Source organism: Silene latifolia, chromosome 3 (genome assembly GCF_048544455.1).
Source record: "Silene latifolia isolate original U9 population chromosome 3, ASM4854445v1, whole genome shotgun sequence".
NCBI lineage: Eukaryota > Viridiplantae > Streptophyta > Magnoliopsida > Caryophyllales > Caryophyllaceae > Silene > Silene latifolia.
In genome coordinates, this window is record NC_133528.1 from 118,163,471 (window position 1) to 118,171,723 (window position 8,253).

Genomic DNA, 8,253 nt, shown 5'->3' on the forward strand with positions numbered 1-8,253 from the left:
TGGACTCGGTATGACTAAACCCGTGATTGGACTAACATAGTCCTTAGGTTCAAGTGAAACGCCCTAAATGACCTAGCTTGGACGCTTCTGTGGACTATCCTAGACCAATTGGTCGACCCACATGACTCAAAGCCCAAGAGGTGAGCTTGGGTGACCCAACAAGGTCGTGTTCTAGACTCTTAGAACAAAACACACCCGGCCTAACACGGCCATGACCTGGACACGACTTGACGCATTTCATGCTTGGTTGAGGTTCGAGAGGCATTTTGGATTGGTTTTGAAAAAAAACGAAAGATTGATTCGAAAATGAGATTTGAAATGGGCAGCATGCCGGCTATAAAAGCTCATTTTGGGCCGAAAATTCTAGTCCTATTTGGGCAGCATTCCGCGTTTTTAAAACCATGCTATTTTGAAAGTAAGTTGTTCAAAAGTTCGGTTTTGAAAAGGACATGGGAAATTTCGAAAAAGACTCGGGAAAACACATTGCACATTGTCATTCTCATGTTATAAGGATGTATGCTCCTAGACATCTCTAAGTCTCGGCAAGTCTTCTACAAGAAGGTCTATGCCCTCCATCCTTTTGCGGTCTTATAGAGCAAGGTGTCTTAAGGTAGAGTACCTAGAAGATCGTCCCCACCATCAAGAACCACGCGAGGTGAAGTGGAAGCGAGCAATGTGCAGCTTCCTAGCATAGTGGGACGTCGCCCCCACGCATCACGAAGAAACGCATTTGGGGACGGCCGGGCAAGTCCTTAAGGGTTTATGCATGAATCGTAGCACTATGAGTAATGTTTTACTTTCCAACACTTTCTTTTCAAGTTTCACCTCGGAGGAAAAGACCCTAGAAACAAAGTGTAACTAGTCCTCTTTTCCCAGTGAGTCGCCAAATCGTGGACAAGGCCCTCGGGAGGCTGCGTCCGCGGGATCCACACTAGGCATAATCGACTCGAGGTTCTTTCGAATCGAATTAAGACATATTAGAGTCGCCACCAAGTTTTTTGGGAACTTGGAACCGTTCAAGTCAACTTTACACCTTTCATCGAAAAGCATAAAGCCAATCGACTACGAGTGATTAAAGATAAAGACTTGTACCCTATATCACTCGATTTGAATGACTCTCGTAATCCAATGGTATTTAGACAAATCCACAAACCATAGATCTTGAGTAAGGGGTGAGGGTACGTGTTAGGAAGCCCATAAGGACACCTAACCCCGCCCGTCAATAACGGCCTCTACTAAGTCAAGTGTCGGATTTCAAACAAGGTCATAGCTACTACGATATATGATATGCAAACATCGTTTTAAACCCTAACATGTGACAACAATTTCTATGTCGTTTTAGATGCAACTAAACTAACTTTGTCAAAGTTGTAATTTAGCATGTGGGCTGATTAATCTAACAACATACAAACGAAGCAAACAAGGCTTAAGGAGGAATGGGGGAGCCGTTGGGATCTACCTATTACAAACCAGGCATTTCATGCCGACACAACAATAAATTAAAGATACAACTCGATCTAAATACAATCGCTACATACAACACTATACCCGACAACACACACGGCCAATCGGCCTAGAAAAGCGTGCACAAGAGGGGTGGCCCACGGCTTACATGACTCACGGCCTTGGGTCACTCCTCGTGATGTGTGCTTTCGCTCAATCTCATCGAATTAGACATAGGGCCGCACACCAAAGCATGCATTAGCATAAATCGGGCCATGTTGCTTTAAACAACATGCGATTTACTACGCTCTTACAAGCATTGGGGCACAACCATCTAACCAAACAAGACTAAGGTTTTTTGAAAGAGGTTTTGACTCGATAAAAGAAAACTAACTTGAAAATTACAACCAAACTAACAAACGATAAATTACAAGTGATAAACAAATAAAGAACGAACGATGCGAAAACAAACGAACCAGGAAAGGCCAAAGGCCACGGCCAAATCACGGCCAAACCCAAACAAGGCTATCCTAAGTCCTAGGTCAGGTTCATTAGTTGGATCAATTGATTGCGAAATGAGCTCGGAACGAATTAGAAAACAAGTTAGAAACGACGTTGATCGATTGAAAAGAGGTCTTGCAATTGTGTATTCTACACGGCTCAAAAGGGGTCAAATTAGGTCAAGTTCGCTAATTAATTTAACTCATCGAGTGTTAATAAGAAGGTGCTAATCACGCACTCTTATACTAGCGAGAAATTAGGTGAAAGAGAGAGATGCGTTCATTAAGTTACAGAATTGTTAGTTGATTTTTAAAGCTATGTCGATGCCACCTATCGTGTCTAATTAGGTTATTAAATTGATCTAATGTCATCTAAATAAGTTATATGTTAACAATCAGAAGTCATACTAACATGCAACGGGTCCTAAGGTGGGTCGAATTGGCCGAAACAAACAAAGGGTCAAAAACAAGGAGCGAAGTTAGAAGTTCGTTTTATTTATGTCCTACCTTGAACACGAGGATATGTAAATGAGACGGGGGTGTACGACCGACTGATGTAGCGGTTTCTTTTCCCATCTCAAGTCAACGCGGGTGTTCATGATGGTACTTTAACTCATACTCGGACTAAACTAGTTTCATAGTTAATTAAACAAAGGATAAACAAAAACGATAAACGAATAAAAACAAACTATAAAAAACAAACATAAAAAAACGAAATAAAAGGGACAAAGAGGAGGATTTGATGCACCCTCAACCTACATGTATCGTTGACACCGTCTTGGGTCGTAATCGATGGTAGATTTTATCTCGAGAGGCCGTCGTCGACGAAGAAACAAAGCAAACACGCGTTTTTATCGAATCTGGACAGCAACTTTCAAACAGCGATTTCTCCCTCGTTTCACGATGAAAATTCGATTTAAAAGATGTTTTGAAAACTAGAAAAAGAGGAGAACAGAGATCTTAAAGCAACCCCTGATCGTTTTGAGTTATTGGGCACGAAAAACGAGCACAAACAGAACTGGACAGACAGGTACAAACCGCGAAAACAGAGTGTATAACACTCTGTTTTTCGAGGGATTTCGTGTACTCTCAAGGGCAATTTGGCTCGTAAATCTTTGTCTAATGTGTAGATGGATGTTATATGGTTAATTAGGAACAAGAAACTCGAGTTTTGATGGAGGTTTGAAGGAGGAACGAATTGTTTTTCGAAGAGGACACACAAACTGTTTCAGTTTGGATGTCGGTTTTGTGGAAGGTTTTTGAGAGGCAATTAGGGTTCGTTTCTGAGGTTTAAAACTTGTGAGTGAAGGTAGGATGTATGGAGAACTTAGAGGACTGAATGTATGGTGAAGGGGTGGTATTTATAAGGAGTTAAAGTAGGGTAAAAGAGAGGGAGAGGCAGTCGGGCCTGCTCACGCATAGCTGCTGTCCAGCAGCTTTTGTGAGGGTTTGAGAGGGTTTTCTTGGTGATTAAGCTAGGGTAATATGGGTAGGATACTAGGGTATGGGTTAGGGTTAATGGGTACGGGTTTTGGTGGTATTTGGAGCGGGTTTTGGGCTCGGGATTTGAGCTGCAAAACAGGGGGGCTGCTCGTGTATATGCGGGCTGTTTGGGGGGTGTTTGGGATGGAATTTGGGCCGTGGTTATGGGGGTTCGAACTGGGTTGGATGGGTAGAGGCTTAGGTTGGTTAGTGTACTCGATATTCGTGCCAACTCGTAAAGAAAACGGGCCCAAAAACCGAGCTAAAATCGAGCTCAAAAACATGCTTTTAAAACGAGTTTTCTTCGCTTTTAAAATCGATTTTTCAAATCAATTAACACATTAAAATAAATGATTTTTCAAATCAATTATTTATTTTATTTTCAATAAAATAAACTTGGGAAAATAAATTCAAAATAAAATAAAATAAATTGAATTCACCTCAAAAAAACCATAATTTAAATATCATTTAAAATAATAAAATGAACTCACTAAAAAACATTAATTTAAATATCATTTAAATTAATAAAATACTTCATCGACGACGCCCATTCTACATCGTAAAACGAACCCAAATAATGACAATGACAACTAAAGAATACATGTGTCCTATCATCATCGGGTGTTTGTCGGGTTCTCTATAAATTCCAATATCGACGGATACGGGTATCTACACACCAACCTACACATGTAGTAGATAATTAAAATAATAAAAAATCCAAAGGTAACATATTCTAGTTGGAGTAATAAAAATAAAAGCGTACTTAATTAAATACCTCGTCAACCTGCTCTTTCAATGATGAGGTAGTAGTAGCAGGTAAGACTGGGGACTTAGGCTTATCAGTCTTTTTTTCCCCCTACACAAAATTACCATGCTTTTTATAAATACAGACAAAATATAAATAAAGGGAGCGAGGTTAATTTTTAAAAAAATGGAGAAGTTAATTAAATACCTCATCAAGTTGTTGTGAAGTCGAGGTCGTTGGCATGTCTGTGGACTTAGGCTTATCCGCCAAAGCCGTCTTTTTTGTTCCCTACAAAAAAAAATAACATATAAATTTAACATATAAAAACATTCAACAATTAAAAATGTAACATATATATAAAGGTATTTCTTCTAACCCCAATCGCTTTTTTCTGGCCGAGGCGGCGGAGATATCTTCGCCAAGTAGATGTGAGTTTCAGGCCATTGGATGAAACTTCCAAGCGCATCTCCCGGAATGGTAATGTCGTCACGAAATGGGGGGCAGTTGAAAGTTTTCATGGCCTGGAAAGACCGTAGTTATCTCTACTTTTCTATGATTCGGCAAAAGTTTTTCGCCATGAACTACGATTTTTCATTGCTGCAGATTTGGTTTCTACGAGACCCGACCAACACGCACATGTGGCTTTTCGGTTTAGGGTCGGCAAGAATAAGCTGGCCTCTTGTTTACGGCCTGAAGAATATACACATACATTATTATATCTTTGCAAAAACGCTTCAGCATTCAAAAGATTTTGCAAAAACGCTTTCTGTCTCAGGCCGATTTTTGCACCATGTCAGAAGTTATAGCATTAGAGCTGGCAGTGAACACACCCCCTGATCTTACACAAAAAAAACAAAAGAAAAATAAGGAAGTATTAGGTACCTGATCGGCTTTAGTTGTTACAACTTCAGAAGCATTATTAGGTACCTGATCTTTCTGAATCTCGTTGACCGATACTTCCTTCTCATGTATTGCCAAGGTAGTAGCGGCCTCTTGACCAATCTGTTGTACCTTATTATTACCCCCTTTAGAAATGACATCCTCCATCATCTTCACTTCTTCTTCGGAAAGCTTACCTCCAGCATTCAGCTTTAGTAGTACGGATGCCATTAATCAAGTCGCTTGCCAAGAATGTAATGTGTCGGCAATTTTTATCCCAACAATAACATGTGAATTGAACTTAAATGAAAATAATAGAATAAATGTTACCATGTCACCTTCTCGGACTTAGTCTTCCTTTTCTTCTTTATACGGGCAGTTTTCCCATAATATTTCGTTACTCCAACCTGTAACGGGACGCCCCTCAAACGACCTGGATGTTCGGGTCGGCCGATCGCTCTAGCAAGAACGTCATTACGACCACTGGGAGTGAATTTCCCTTCTTCTACCTCTTTCAATACGTTGTCCTATAATATATTAAATAAACTTCAAATTATATTTGCGACTAAAATAATAAAGTTAGTAATGAACTCGTCTTAATAAAATAATGCTTACTATGTTGGCCAAAACTTCCTCATCATATTTGTCACGCGACGACAGGGATCCTTTAGGCGTGTGCCCTTGTTTATAAGTTACATGCCGATCCACCTCTTTCACTCCCTTTGCCACCTACACATTAACATGGTAACATTTATACACGTAAATGTGTATCAATGCAAGTCCAAGTGTGATTAAAAAAATAAAGTCTCACAGGGGAATAATGCATGCTACTTACGAGGTTCTCTTCTATCTTTCAGAATCGCCTCGAGAACCATAGAATTTCCCCTTCTTGCATGAAATGTTAGCACGATTTCTTCTGCTAACGGCCTTCAAATAATTATATAAAAGCGCAAGTAGATGAGATAATAAAAAGATTATATAAAGGACTCATTAATTAAAAAAATGATAGGTAAATCGTTAAAAGGCGAGGATATTTAACCGAAACTTCTCAGTAGTTCTCATCTTTTTGAAAAGATCCCATTCTTCTTGCTTGATGGTGGGACACTTGTTTTCCGGTGGGCTCTTACGCATCTCCCCGTTGCCTTGTCCACATACAACCAATCCCTAGCAACGCCACACCTCCACCTTTGTGGACATCCGCCGCCTTATGCATTAAATACTCATCATGGCTTTTATCGGGTATAATAAAGCCTTCCTTTACACGAGCCAAGTATAACTCCGCCAATTTTGGATTCAAAGTTCTAACATCATCTAAATGGATAGGCACAAACTGTCTTGTGTAAGCACCAATCCAACTGGAGAAAAGACCCGCATTTGGACCAGAGGGAAACCCATCTCACTCCATGTTATTTGGGCAGTTTGTTTAGCGGCTATAGCCGCAAGGACTTTCTTGCACTTCGTAGCACCCCTCTCACCAGGCTTATTATCACCAGGCTCATTATTCTTTTGACTTCTTTTACGTTTTTCACCCATGATAATCCTAAAACCCAAATATGAATGATATAGTAAATGAACAACTTAACAACGTACATGCAGAGTATTATATAAAACCCTAAACCCTAATAGGAATGAAAATTTAAAACAACAGATTGAGCTTCTAAAATCCTAAACCCTAATAAGAGGAGTAAAGTAGATGATGCGGGATGATAAAGATAACAAAGAAGACGAAAAACAAACAGATGCATGAAAAAGAAACAAGATGATCATCTTAAAACCCTAATGACGAAACACAAAATTAAAGTGAACATACCTGTTGATGATGATGATAAAGAGAACAAGCAGGATGATAAGGGAAGGCAACAGAAACGGGCTTGAAATCAGGCGGGCGGCGGCGGCGCGAGAATGTAAAAAGCGAGGAAGAGAGAAGAATTAACACAGGATACCAACGGTTGAACTAATAATGTTGTGTGTGTTTGTGTATGGCATCTTTGTATGGGTTTCTATATTAGTTTTTTATTAAGACAAACTATTGACAACGGGTGCTCAAAGAAGAACCGTTGTTATATGTTAATAACAACGGGTCAATAAACGAGAAACCGTTGTCAAAAGTTTATTACAGCGGTTAAAATATACCCGTTGTAATATATTTTCACCAAATTTGCGCCAAAATGAAATATGTCAAAAAAATAATTGACAACGGGTAGAGGTACTACACCCGTTGTTGAAAGTATTAACAACGGGTAATTTAAATATAACCGTTGTTATTGTTGAACCTCTTTTTTTTTAAAATTCTTGTAATTCCATTACGGTCCAAACCAAGATAACAATACATATCGTAACAGCAGAAGCACCATATACGCAACATTATTCAAGCAATTTCAACACCAAAGCATCCACATCTAATAATAAGATCAAGAAAATAAGACAACACCAAAGATGCATGCATATTATGTCCCGATGAACTATCTCAGGATCGGGGCGTTTCTTGGATGTCATAGTTTCTTCGTTAACCCAAATACCTTCACCATGGTCATCACGCATATAGATGCTTTCGGTGTCCTCATGATCAGTGTCAACATCGTCGAAATAAGATACAACGGTGGAGGCGATCCATTCCCTCAAAAACGACATCCCGATCATCATCACCATTATCGGATGGACTACTCCTTCTTTTCCTTATAGACAGACAAAGACCACTTCTTATCCATAGGATCGGTGACATAGAACACTTGTTTAGCTTGGGACGCCATTATGAAAGGATCATCCTTATTATTGCCAACCTTACCCAGATTGACCAACGTAAATCCCATCTTATCCTTTCGGACACAATGGATGTTGTTATCAACCCAGTTACATCGAAACAAAGGCATTGTGAAATCAATGTAATCTAGTACCAATATTTCTTGAATAACACCATAATAAAGGCATTTTCCCCAAATAGGCTTTTTATCTTTTGAAGTAGCAAAGTGCATTGCCTCAAATTCAGAACTCACACCACTATTTTGCATTGTGCTCACCTCATCTTGCTCGCGGGTGTAAAAAGTATATCCATTAATGGCAAAACTGTTGTAAAAGGTGACCCTGGCATTTGGACCTAAACCAAGACGTAGTAACCTAGGAGAGATGTCATCACCAGTTTGATCAGTACACTGTAAGACAATATTCCTAAACCACTCTGGAAACGTCTTCGTATGCTCGTTCGCA